The sequence below is a fragment of the Lithobates pipiens genome, unplaced genomic scaffold (genome assembly GCF_037356315.1).
Source record: "Lithobates pipiens isolate NorthernLeopardFrog02 unplaced genomic scaffold, aLitPip1_a1.2 Scaffold_30, whole genome shotgun sequence".
NCBI classification, from domain to species: Eukaryota; Metazoa; Chordata; class Amphibia; order Anura; family Ranidae; genus Lithobates; species Lithobates pipiens.
Genome location: NW_027507791.1, coordinates 80509780 through 80524387, shown reverse-complemented (window position 1 = coordinate 80524387; position 14608 = coordinate 80509780).

Sequence of the window (14608 nt, the reverse complement as noted above, 5' to 3'; positions counted from 1 at the left end):
TGATTAATTATTTTTTTTATACTATTTCCACACGGTGTGGATTCATAATTTTTTCTTCTATATATTTTTGAATAATTAATATTATGCTTATTTTTGTTTTCTGATGAATAACACATCTGTTCACTACATGTGGGATTATATACAATTAATTGATGTACTTAACCGTATTGTGATTTACAGTTGTAGATGACACAATTGTTTGGGTACATTTTTTTCACAAAATTTCCTGAGAATTTCTTCACACAATGTTTTGCACATTGTTAATTTGGGTCTAGCGCAGCTCTGTAGTTTTTAGTCTGGTCATCTCAGCTGCTGACTCCTGACACCTTCATACAAATGTGAATAAGGTAGTGATACAATCCTGATCAAGTCCCTTGTGGGTACACGCTCACCTTATGAATTGACCCTCATTAGGAAGGTCTTTTTGTGGCTTTCGTCCCAGTTCACACTGGTGCCATGCGGCAAACCCTGCAATTCAGTGTCGGTTCCTGCATCGCACCTGAATCGCATACCGGTTCACACTGACATCTGCGAACCACTGGGCATGTCAATGTAAAGTTAATGACATCCCCAGATCGGTTTGCAGATGGTAGTATGAACTGTCAAAGGTGCAGTGTGAACTCCCATGCTATCCGTTTCCAATGCGGACCATAAAAGGGTCCTGCACCATTTTGGTGTAAATGTGATGGGATTTCAGCCATCCAGTTTGTATGACTGAATTTGCATCGCACAGACATTGCATGTGATCTTCACAGCAATGAGGTGCGAATCACATGCGATGTCTGTGATTGCAAAAGTGTGAACCCAACCTTAATAAAATCAATTGGACTCCATTAAACCCAGCTGGACTCTCCCTGGGCTCTAACAACCCCCCCAACCCCAAATTCTCACTTGGTAAACACAGACTTCTTCTCAATTTAGGTAATAAAGCATGGATCAGTCATTTTTAGCAATATAAGAAAGAAGAAAAGGCACTTACATAATAAATGAATAAAATCACCCAAAATCACTTTAAAAACATTCCAATGCTGCTTGGGTGGTTGGCTCTAACATTGGTAATATACAATTACCTTCTTTTTTGAGCGCTGATCCATGCTTTATCACCTGAGCTGAGAGGAGCGTTGGATTTACTGAGCACTATTTTGATTTAGTTGTTTTTTTGGTATATGAATCAGCTCAGGATATTTCTATATGCTTAGACTGAGTGGTTTTTCACTTTTGTGCTTGCAGGCAGTGCACACAAAACAGACATTGCTAGGAGCAGGCGGAAGACATTTTTTGATAGAAGAGACTTTGCCTGTTTTCCTCCTAGCATTTTATTTTTTATTAATGTTGTACACTCCTAGCTCATTGATCTGGCAAGTATGCAGAAAAAGACTAGTGATTCTGACTTTCCTCATTTGCAGGTTAGTGTAGCTACACCCTGTAATACTTACCTCCTTCAATGGCCCAACGTTCCTTGCCGACACTGGTGTCTTCTGCCTGGCTTCTTCGAGGTGCAGGTCTCATCTGCAATAAAAAGCCTGTCTGCTCACATTTTTTAAAAGTGGAACTTTAGTTCCACTTTATAGCGGGATTCCGCTGCCGTTTTTTTTTTTTACCTGTGTCGCTGGTGGGCGATTCCTACGGTGTCTTTGCAGTCACGATCGGCGTCTTTTTAACCCCCGGCGTGACGATTTTATTGCTAAGGAAAACTTTAAAAAAAGCAGTCCGGCGGTTTCCATTTTCACTGTGGGCGTTTGAAGCCCACAGGCATTTACTTCCTGGATGCGATGACGCTGAGCTCCCAGCATCCACCGCTCCATCTCGCACATGCTCATTGAGTGTCCTCTTTGTTTTCCTTCCTCTTGCCTCGTGTGCTATAGTGGTAATGGCAGATAGAGCTGCCTGCCCACTTTCAAAATGGCAATTTCGGACACACCCTCGTCACGTGACCGGCATCCTCCTTTCGAAATCTCACAAGATTTCGGCATGACTATGTCCCCCACGGATTCCTGGGAAATAGCTAAAAAAGTTCCCAGGGACCATTGCGAAGCCGATAAACACGCCTACTCCCACGGGAGGAGAGCCCAGAAGTCGGCATAAACATTAAAAATAAAAGGTAAATACTGCATATTATTTTATTTCAATGGTCATAACTGCATCTATGTTTCAAAGCCATTTGAATAAGATAAACTTGCAATTTTCTGTACAAAACCGCTTTAAGCCAGCAAAAGAGCTAGGTGGGAATCATTTTCAGAAGGAAGTCTGCAATGGCATCTCCCATATTCTTCCCATGACAGGTTTACTTTACCATTACAATATATATGATTCAACCACCCAGAGACTTATATATTGGCTGCTTGATTTTTAACATTTAATCTTGGCTCAGCCAACCATCCGCTTAGCTGACTGTAAAGTAGAGGCAGCAAGATATTCAAGCACCACTCAGGTGGGAACAATAGAACAAGAACTTGACTTCTTTCTTCAGGAGCAGCCAACAATTTGATTTCAACCAAAATTGATTTCAATTGTCAGGTTTATGCAAAATCTGTATATTTATGTGTTTTACATCTTACTTTTTGGGAGACATGTTTGGTCTGGTCCACGCGCTGTTTGTGAGTTAAGTGAGATCATCTTGCACATATACTGTATTATTTCCCTAGTTAAACAGTTGATCTACCCCCTTGTGGGCAACAGAAAGTAAATATATGTTGGTATCAATGGGCATGGCCTTCATTTCTTCACAAGTGGGTAACCAACCCAACCATGGCACTACCTGCATGTTCTCCATGTGCCTGTGGGTTTCCTCCGGGTACTTTGGTTTCCTCCCACAAAGACATGCTGGTAGGTTAATTGCCTTCTGTCTAAATTGGCCCTAGTATGTGTGTAGCACCCTCCTAGGTAGGAGCTAGGATAGTTAGATAAATGTCAGTGTGTCAGTGTTTATTTTTGACAGGTAGATTTAGTTGCCACACTGTAGTCAGGGTGGCTGTTATTTGGTGGAGGTAAAAACATAGTTTGGCCCACTGTACTCAATGAGCTGCAATTGTTTAATCAGATCTGATCTGTGTGCTCTGCTGCTGCTAGTCTGCTGGATAGCTCCCTCTGTATCCGTGCAACTTAAGAAGTTTCTGGCTGATAGGTGTGGAGCTATGCATATAGTAGCATGAATATTGATACAGTCCTGACCTATACCAGAGAGGCAGGCTCTGATGGTGGGCTGGGAGACTGTATTTATTCTTGGAGCATACAGAGCTCTGGGTCTTGTCCCAGAGTGGAGGAGTCCAGCCTTTTGGGGGGGGGGGGGGCATTTCAGTTTCAGGCTGCCATGTGGAGGCCTCAGCTGGGCAACCTGAGGGAGGAATGCTGAGACCCAGGTGCTTGGAAGATCCTGAATGAGGGGAGCTGTCTGCGATAGATCTGTCTGGTATCACTGGAGGGCATCAGCTTGGAAGATTGGAAGGGGGCATTCATCTGTCCTTGTGAGTACAGACGTTGCTGGATCTTGGAGACCTTGTGCTCTAGAACCCCTTTAGTGCCTAGTTACAGTCAGCTGTGGGTCTATCAAAGAGGACACCAGCTGGTGTCCTGAAGAGCTATGTTCAGACACTTTCCTACTTAAAGGTACTTAGCTCTGCTGACTCCACTACTACTACTTAAGCTAAAAGGAAGATTTAGTCTGTCAGTGTACATGGTTCTTATTCTTGGAGTATCCTAGCAGTTCCCTTATACCTATCCAAGTTCTCCAGAAATAGAAACAACAAAAACAACAACCCCAAGCCGAGTCTTTGAAAGAGTGAATGAGACTGTTGTGTGCTTGGCTGCAGAGCTGAAGTTGGGAAGACCTGGACAGTACTTCCTGTGCCTCCTACGGGAGTAGCACTTAAAGTGTATGTATGAATATGAGTTAGGGGCCTTAGATTATAAGCTCCTTGAGGGCAGGGCCTGATGGGAATGCAATAAGTACAATATATATGTAAAGTTCTGTAAATTTATGGTGCTATATAAGTACCTGAAATAAATAAATAAACCAGGAGTAGGCAGATATACATGAACTGAGAAGGTATATTGAGCAAATACCTGTGAAATCTGTAAATGTGGCTGTCAATGAATCGGATTTGTTATTGTTTTATTAGATTTTATTAGGTTATAGCTAGTATGTTTTATAGCTTGTAAGACATTTATACAGCATGAAAATGTTTTCGAGGTGTGTGATATAGGTGTTACCCTAAGCAACGGCACAGAAACCCCAGGTAAACTTCTGTTCACATCAATCCAACAAAACATAGTAAAACCATTTTAATACCGTGTCGTCGTCTTCCAGATCTCCATCTGGCTCTTCTGACTTCAAGGGCTTTTGTGAAACTAAAACATAAAAAAAAATATTATTAATATATTGTTTTTATAAGAGACAACTCATTTGTACATTGCAAAGTATTAGGTTCCACTGTGGTGTAGCTCCCTTAATCGCCAGACCAGAAAGAAACAAGGGCTCCTTCCCTTCAATCTGAAGTGGTTTGGCCAGTGAGCAAGTGGTCCTGTAAAATCAGCTGTTTTATTTGACCTGTTGCTGGAAAGCTGTGGCCAGTGACAGGCTTGCTGGTTTGATATGAACCCGACTGTTTAGCATAAAAATATTTGATCTAATAACGTTTTTCTTTATTTTTATAATTCAATTTTTACAAATTGTTTTTACATTTAGGACAAACCATACAACACTGTACAAAAAGATATGTAAAGACAAAGAAAAACATTAAAGAGTAGACTGTATATATACCCTTTAAATTTTGCTCTTCTACCTTAAATCACTTTTCTCGATTATATAGTTTATCTAATAAACCATTCTATACAATATTTAGAACCCACAATCCCCACCTCATCCAATAAAAAACAAAAAGGGGGAAGGAGGAGAGGTAAGGGGGAAGGGCAGGAAGCGGAGGCAAAAGAAGGGCACAATCAAAAAAAAAAAAAAAAAGATTAAAAATACATTTATAAAAAAAAAAAAAAAAATGTGTATGGAACCTACCAACAATGATAGGGGAAGAAAAAACGAAAACAAAAAAAACCCCCCAAACAATCTTTTTAAGACCCCTGTAAAAGAGAACGTAATCCCTTCCTATGTTATGTGCAATCATGTATCTGTTATAAGTGCATTACACGCGATCTAATAACTTACCACTGGATGGCAGCAAACAATAACAGACCATTGCAGAGTCGTGCGTGCATGTGTACATTTCCTTGATGATGTAATAATACTTTTGACCTCTGACACATCATAAGACGGGGAGGTTGATTTACTAAAGGCAAATATACTGTGCACTACAAGTGCACTTGGAAGTCCAGTTGCTCTAGATCTGAGGTGAAGCTCTGAAATGAGGGGAAACTGCTGTTTTATATCATCCAATTGTCCTTGCATGTTCCCTTCAGATCTAGAGCAACTGCACTTATACACACGATCGGAATTCTTGTCGGAAAAAGTTCTGATGGTTTTCCCGATGGAATTCCGCTCAAACTGTCTTGCCTACACACGGTCACACCAAATTCCGACCGCCAAGAACGCGGTGACGTACAACATGTACAATGGGACTAGAAAAAGGAAGTTCAATAGCCAGTAGCCAATAGCTTCCGTCTCGTAGTTGAATCTGAGTATGTGTGAGTATTTGCGCATCGGAATTGCATACACATGATCGGAATTTCCGATAGAAAGTTTTTTCCATCGGGAAAATTGAGAACATGCTATGAAATTTTTGCTGGTGGGAATTCGGCCAGCTAAATTCCGATGGAGCATACACACAGTCGCATTTTCCCATTAAAAAGCTCTCATCTGTCTTTTGCTGGCCGAAATTCCAATCGTGTGTACACGGCATTACAGTGCACAGACTATTTTCTTTTAGTAAATCAACACCTTAATTAATAGAAAAAAAAAAAAAGACCTTACGCAAATATGTCAGCACTTAGATAATTTAGAAGCACAAATATATAGCTGACCATAAACTGCTAGAACTTCAGCTAATTCGGTGGAATCTGATGAATTTCTAACCATGAGTTCCAGCTTGAGACAAAAACACAAAAACACTTTAAGCAACAGACAACATGGATTCATGAAAGACAGAAGTTGTCAGACAAATCTGATTTCTTTTTATGAGGAGGTAAGTAAAACCTTGGACAGAGGGGTGGCGGTGGACGTGGTATACTTGGATTTTGCAAAAGCATTCGATACAGTTCCCCACACACGGCTCATGTGTAAGGTAAAGTCTACTGGTTTGGAAATATCAGTTTGTAAATGGATAGAAAATTGGCTAGAAGACAGAATTCAGAGAGTAGTGGTTAATGACTCTTACTCTGAATGGTCTTAGGTTATCAGTGGTGTACCCCAAGGTTCAGTGTTGGGACCCTTACTTTTTAACATCTTTATAAATGATATTGGATCTGGGATCAAAAGTAATATTTCTGTCTTTGCAGATGACACCAAGCTATGCAGTGGAATAACGTCTTTACAGGATGTCTCCAATTTACAAGCCGACCTCAATACACTGTCTAATTGGGCGACTATGTGGCAGATGAGGTTTAATGTTGATAAATGTAAAGTTATGCACTTGGGGCCTAAGAATATGCATGCATCATACATGCTAGGGGGAGTACAACTGGGGGAATCCATAGTGGAGAAGGATCTGGGGGTTTTGGTAGACCATAAGCTCAATAACAACATGCAATGCCAAGCTGCTGTTTGCAAAGCGAGCAAAGTCCTTTCTTGTATTAAGAGAGGTATGGACTCCAGAGAAAGAGATATAATTTTGCCCCTGTTCAAATCATTAGTAAGACCTCACCTGGAATATGCCGTTCAGTTTTGGGCACCAGTTCTCAAAAAGGATATCGGGGAACTGGAGAAAGTGCAGAGAAGGGCAACCAAACTGATAAGAGGCATGGAGGAACTCAGCTATGAGGAGAGATTAGAGGAACTAAATTTATTCACTCTTGAGAAGAGGAGATTAAGGGGGGATATGATCAACATGTTCAAATACATTAGGGGTCCATATAGTGAACTTGGTGTTGAGTTGTTCTCTGTACGGTCAACCCAGCGGACACGGGGGCACTCTTTACATCTAGAGGAAAAGAGATTTCATCTTCAAGTACGGAAAGGTTTCTTCACAGTTAGAGCTGTGAAAATGTGGAATAGACTCCCGCCAGAGGTGGTTCTGGCCAGTTCAGTAGATTGCTTTAAGAAAGGCTTGGATACTTTCCTGATGGTACATAATATAACTAGGTACTAACATAGGTAAAGTTGATCCAGGGAAAATCTGATCGCCTATTGGGGGATCAGGAAGGAATTTTTTTCCCCTGCTGTAGCAAATTGGAGCATGCTCTGCTGGGTTTTTTTTTCGCCTTCCTCTGGATCAATTGTGGGCATAAAATTGGGTATCTGGATTGTACGATTATTTTTTATTTTATTTATTTGTTTTTAAGGTTGAACTGGATGGACTTGTGTCTTTTTTCAACCTGACTAACTATGTAACAAGTCAATCAGCATTAATGCAAAACTCTGGTCACAAATATAAACACTCTGTTGAATATATACATTATATATATATATATATATATATATATATATATATATATATATATATATATATATATATATATATATATATACATATATATATATATATATATATATATGTGTGTGTGTTCTGCACTTTTTTAAATGCTACTATATATATATGTATGTATAGAAGTGCGGAAACTTATACATGAATTCCATTTGTCCAGGAGTACTGAGAGTTCATATTGGTGTGATGACGTACAACCGGGGGGTGTCCATAATGGCCTGGGCTTACCAGAAATGGGTTGAATAAAGGTGAGCTGGGGGCTGGGAAGAGGACGGTGAGTATTGTGGTGAAAACTGAATTTTCTTTTTAAACCAGTGGTGGCTGGTGCTATATTTTTTTTTGGGGGGGGGGGGGGCAAAACATCCACCCGGCACCCCGCCCCCTCTGTCAGTTGATTTGATCAGGCGCACCATCACCCCCCCAGTTGGTCAGTCGGATAGATCACCTGCAACGCCCTCAATCGGTCGGATGGATCACCCGCAACCCCCCCTTCGTCAGTTGGCTACCAGCACCGCACTTACCCCATCTAGGTCGCAGGCAGCGTTTCCTCCAGGTGGTGGCTTCACCCAGCGTCTTCTACTCCTTGGCTTCATGGTGGCTTCCCCTGTGTCTCCACCAATACGAGCACTTCTCCTCCTATCCAACCAGAAGCTGGTCCTGAGGCCCGATTGGCCCGGAGGAGAGGCACTCAAATTGGAGGAGACGCAGGAGAGGCCACTGTGAAGTTGAGGAGGAGGACACAACAGTTGAAGCTGACACCCGTCGCTAGAAAGGAAGCGCTGTCCACAACCTAGAAGGGGTAAGTGCGGAGCTGGAGAATCAGGAAGACAATAGCAAATATTAATTACAATTATTTTCACACAACTGGGTGGGCTCAGGGTGCAGTGCTCTGCTCCCTGGGCCCACCTTTTTTTAAGCCAATTAGAATCTAAGGCTCTAATTATGTGCTCCTAAAAAAATAAAATAAAATAAAAACCCCATTGGAATCTCTGTGTCTCGCGCCCTGCCTGTAAAATAGGGTCCGGACACACTGTTTTAAATGATACAAGGCAATGATAGAACAGCCTTTTTCTGTTTCAATATTTTTATTGAAGTTTCAAGAATCATAACAAGCCATGGTTTGCCCAAGCAGGGGCAATATTGGACAGGCATGTAAAAAAAATGCATATGAATGTGTAATGAGTAACATAACAAAAAACTGTTACCAGGAGGACCAAGTTAAGAATTAGGAAGATATCACAGGCTATAATACTCTAGTCCCTGGAGGACAGCAATCTGTATTGATAGTCTTCATGTCAGGAATGAAGGGAGAAAAGAAGGAAACAGAGTAAGGGAAGGGAAGAAAAGAGAAAGAAAAGAGAAAAGGAGGGCAGCCCCAGGAGAGGGTAAGTACCATGGATGCGGGACCTATGCAAGCAAGATTTAAAGTGGAACATAGCTAGTCGGGAGCAGGGACTGGAAAGAATAACTTATTCACGGTTCCCAGATTTTCAAAAATTTTGCATGTGAATGCCTCAATATACTGGACATCTGCTCATTTAACATCAGAACGGTCATTCTGGTTTTTACCTACTTGAAGGTAACAGATGGTGTGTACCAGGTATGGGTAATGGTCCGCTTGGCAGAAATAGTAGGTGCCAATTTCTGCTGGGATGCAAAAAGGCCTGGTATAGGGCAATGTAAGAGAGCCAGCCGGGCATCCTTTCGGACTATCACATGTAATATCATCTGCAGTAGGCCAAAGACTCTGGACCAAAAGCCATTAAAACATGGGCAAGACCACCATATACAGTATCTCACAAAAGTGATTACGCCCCTCACATTTACGTAAATATTTTACTGAGGGTAAAGATGATGGACTGGCCAAGCATGTCTCCATACCTAAACCATATTGAGCATCTGTGGGGCATACTCAAACAGAAGGCGGAGGAGCGCAAGGTCTCTAACATCCACCAGCTCCGTGATGTCATCAAGGAGGAGTGGAAGAGGACTACAGTGGCAAACTGTGAATCTCTGGTGAACTCCATGCCCAAGAGGGTTAAGGCAGTGCTGAAAAATAATGGTGATCACACAAATTATTGACACTTTGGGTCCAATTTAGACATTTTCAGGCGTGTACTCACTTTTGTTGCCAGCGGTTTAGACATTAATGGCTGTGTGTTATTATTTTGAGGGGACAGCAAATTTACACTGTTATACAAGCTGTACACTCACTACTTTACATTGTAGCAAAGTGTCATTTCTTCAGTGTTGTCACATTAAAAGATATAAAAAAATATATAGAAAAATGTGAGGGGTGTACTTACTTTTGTGAGATACTGTATGTAAGGCCTCCCCTCCCTGACTACAATTCCGAAAACATCCATCACTGCTTCCAGGATAAGCATGGGCCTAGCCACGAAAAACAGCCTTTTTCAACCAGGGTGCCTTCAGGTGTCTTTAGGGGTGCTTTGGCAAAATGCCTAAAAATTGCCCAAAAATTGTATACAAGCCAGCAGGTGGATCAAGCCTGCCTTTTCTAGCTACACAAAGCCACGTGTTTTCATTGTGCATCATTACAACTTTCTAGCCACTGATGTTGTAACAACTGATTATGTCATTGGTTGATGAGGAGCATCCTTGTCTCCCCCTCCCCTGCCCCTCTCCATCAGCACTGTGGTCACATTACCTAAGTGAGGGAGAGAAACCGAAGGAGAAGAGAAACACCGGAGTACTGGTCAGTACCATTGTACAAAGGTGTATTTGCTTTAGAAGAATACATTTCCCTTAACTTTGGGTGTCCTACAAGTGTGGATGTTGCTGTGTTATATAAAACTAGTTGTTTCATTTTTTTTATTTTATAAAGGAGCGCCTCAAGATTGCGCAGAATTTTAAAGGGTGTCTTGAGTAAAAAAAAAAGGTTGAAACACACTGTGGTAGATTTTGGATTTTAGGCTATACTTGTAAAAAGATTCTTAAAATAATTCATGCAGCTGTGTTATACAATATAAAACAATTCTTTAAAAAGTGAGCATACAAAGGCAAAATTCATTCACCCAATCTTTTCAGCTAGCTATGACCATATAGATGTGATAATTCTACTAGCAAGTCTAGTCCTACCTCACTGGGCCATAAGACAATTGCATAATCCTTCATGCCTACATCTGCTATCCTTACGTAATTTTGAAAGAATGCCATATCATTGTTTAATTTGCAATTTAATCCAAGCAAAGCTACTGACTCTGTTCCAAATGTCTCTTTACTCTTGGCCTAATAATGAACAAGTTGTCATGAAGCTATAATACAAATACTAAAAATAAACATGATGCCTTTTCTATGCTCTCCTTAGAACATGTTTTAAACCTAATAGAAAGATAGAAACATAAAAGAATGACGGCAAAAATAAAACCAAGTGGTCCATTGAGTCTGCACCTTTTTTTACAATTTATATGTTTTTTGTATTTTTTGTTAACTTTGTGCTTGAGTCTAGATCTATGTTGTTTGTCTCAAGAATGTTTGAATCCACTTATTGTTGACTGACTGGCTAACTCTGCTAGAAATCTTTTCCATGCATCAACTACCCTTTCGGTAGGCTTAAATCCTGCTAATCTGAGGTCTACTCTATTACTATTTTTGACCAGCAATTATAATGGCATTGCCTAGCCAAACAAAAGAGGAATACAAGAGGTGGAAAGAGTGAAATAGTAAAGAGATCCATTGGACCCCTTACTATATAAATCCTGCATTTATTTACAAGTAGAAGATACAGGGAATCATAGGGTGGGATTACCTGCCTCCAGTGAAATTAAGACATATAGGGAAGATCTCTAGTTATCAGGCACTATTCTGTAAAGGAAGTATAATGCATCCCTCTTAGCCCTTGTATACACGGTCGGACATTCCAACAACAAAATCCGTAGGATTTTGTCTGACGGATTTTATCCGAAACTTGTGTTGCATACACACACGGTCGGACAAAGTTGTCGGAAAAATCCGATCGTTCAGAACGTGACGACGTTATTTCGTTACGACGGGACTACATTCAGGCTAGTAGCCAATATTTTTGTTCTAGCAATTTGATCTGAGCATGCGTGGCACTTTGTCCGATCAGAATTCTCTACACACAATCGGACAAAGTCCGATCAGATCATGCTGTCGGAAAGTTTTATAGCCCAGCTCTAAAATTTTGTCCGTCGGATATTCCGACGGAAACAGTCCGATGGAGCCCACACACAGTCGGATTATCCGAGAACACGGTCCGATCGGACATTTTCCGTCGGAATGTCCGACCGTGTGTACAAGGCCTAAGGGCTACAACATTACACTAATTGGGTAATCTCCCATAATCAAAGCTCTGCTGTTACTTAAAAAACAGGGGACCTAATGGATCAAACCGCTGACTGTAGATAATTGGTAAGGAGAGGCAGGATTCCAGTCTGGGTCTAGGGGGGTAGCCACGCACTCTGCAGCATGGCAGTAAAATGGGGTTCAAAGAGCCCCTTGATTGGTATATGTGGTAGAGCAAATCAGTGATCTACAGTGTGCATCACATGGCTTCCTTTCAGCCCAATTCTCAGCAAATTTGGGTTTGGGCTAACTGCTTTGCTAAGTACACTAGTATTAGAAAGGGTCCTCTGTGTGCGTAATCACTACAGGCTTCTTCTGTACTTGGTGACTACACCACACATGACTCCAAGTAAAGAATGCCAACTCGTTATCGACATCTTTCAGAATTCAACATAGATTTCAGTAATTAATCCAAACTCAATTGTAACTAATATGCAAGGGAAGAAGCCACTGAACCCAGGGGCGGATTCCAGGGGGGGGGGGGGGCAATGGGGCAATTGCACCCCCCGAGAAAATAATGAGTGGGTGAGCCGGTGGGTGACTGAACAGGCCAGCGGGTGAGCGAGCAGATGGGCAATCATGCCGGCGGGCTGGCGTGTGACTGAGCAAGCAGACAGGTGTTGTCAGGAAGCCGCTGCTCATCTGATTATGTGACTGAAGGGACGTTGCGTCGCGGCCATCTTGGTACTCCCGCACTCGTCGACAGTAAGCCTAGTGTTGTAAGTCAGCAAACGGACATCTTTATACACCCACCGGAGTATTGCTTTTCCCAGGTATTTTTAAAAGTAAACTCAACTTATATTTCACTAAATAAACTGAGTTTACTGTTAAAAATAACTGTGAAAAGCAAGACTCCGGTGGGTGTATAAAGATGTCCGCTTGCTGACTTCTAACTCAAGGCTTACTGCAGACAAGTGGGGGTGTACCAAGATGGCCACAATGCAACATCACTTTGTGACAATCTGCATATTGTGGCAGGTGACGTTGGCAAGTGACAATTCACATCTGGTGGCAGGGAATGTGGCAAGTGACATGGCAAGTGACAATCCGCATTTGGTGGCAGCCAATGGTGGCAAGTGACATGCTGCATCTGGTGGCAGGCGATGGTAGAAAGTGACACACTTCATCTGGTGGCAGGAGACATGGCAAGTGACACACTGCATCTGGTGGCAGGCAACGTAGCAAGTGACACGCTGCATCTGGTGGCAGGTGACGTGGCAAGAGACACGCTGCATCTGGTGGCAGGCGACGTAGCAAGTGACACACTGCATCTGGTGGTAGGCGACGTGAAAAGTGACACACTCAGGGCTCCCACTGATTCTACATTATGGTCAGGGCAGGACTTACCTTTGGGCTTGACTGGGCTCAAGCCCATGGGCCCCGCCCAATAGGGGGCCCCGCAGGCCCTGCCGAGATACATAGCCGAGTGTACACGGTTTGGCTCCACTCACAGTCATGCCCAGCCCCGCCCTATGATGGACATAATACAGGGACTGGGTGTGACTGTGAGCCGAACCAAGTACACTCAGCTACTCTCGGCTCCGCTTGGGACTGTGAGAGGACCCGAGAGCCGCTGAGAGCTGCCAAGAGGACCCAAGAGCCGCAGAGAGCCGCCGAGAGCTGCCAAGAGGATCCAAGAGCCGCTGAGAGCTGCCAAGAGGGCCCGAGAGCCGCCGAGAGCTGCCAAGAAAGGACCCGAGCGCCATTTTTATACTTCAAGACTGCAATGACAAGGCTGCAAATGACACTGGGGCAAGGCTGCAAATGACAAGGCTACACTGACAAGGCTGCAATGACACTGGACAAGGCTGCAGATGGATGGGCAAGGCTGAAGATGGACATGGATAAGGCTGCATTGATGGACATTTAAATGTAAGTTTTTTTTCCTTAAAATTCCCTCCTAAACTTGGGGTGCATGTTATACGCGTGTTATACGCCGATAAATACGGTAATGTATAGAAGGTAGGGCCCGAAAGTGACTCAAGCCCAAGGGCCCCCACCACCCTAAGTCCTGCCCTGCATGGTGGTATTTGATCACCTCGGCGGTTTTTATTTTTTGTGCTATAAACAAACTATTGACGTCGTCCCATGCACAAGCGGCCTGCGCGCCCTCTGAGGGGCGCACGTGGCGCTCTCTGTGATCAGCAAGTCTATGAGACTCGCTGGATCACAGATCGGAGTAAGGGGTCGATCCTGACCCCTTACCACGTGACCAGCTGTCAGCCAATGACAGCTGATCATGTGATGACAACAGAGCCGGTAATGGGCTATTTTTCCTCCTCACGCTGAAAAAAAAACCAGATCACCAGCGCCAGCTCACCAGTGCCCACCTGCCCCGTGCCAGTGCCGCCCATCAGTGCCCACAGTGCCACCCCTAAACAACACTGCTGCACCTCAGTGCCACATATCAGTGCCCATCAGTGTCATTTACTAGTGCCCATCAGTGCCGCCCATCAGTGTCCATCAGCGCCACCTATCAGAGCCACGTATCAGTGCCACCTATCAGTACCCATCAGTCCCATCCATCATTGGTACCCATCAGTGGTACCCATCAGTGCCGCCTTATCTGTGCCCATCAGTGCCGCCTTATCTGTGCCCATCAGTACTGGATTATCTGTCCCCATCAGTGCCACCTTGTCTGTGCTGCCTTAACTGTGCCTATCAGTGCCCACCAGTGCAGCCTATCAGTGGCC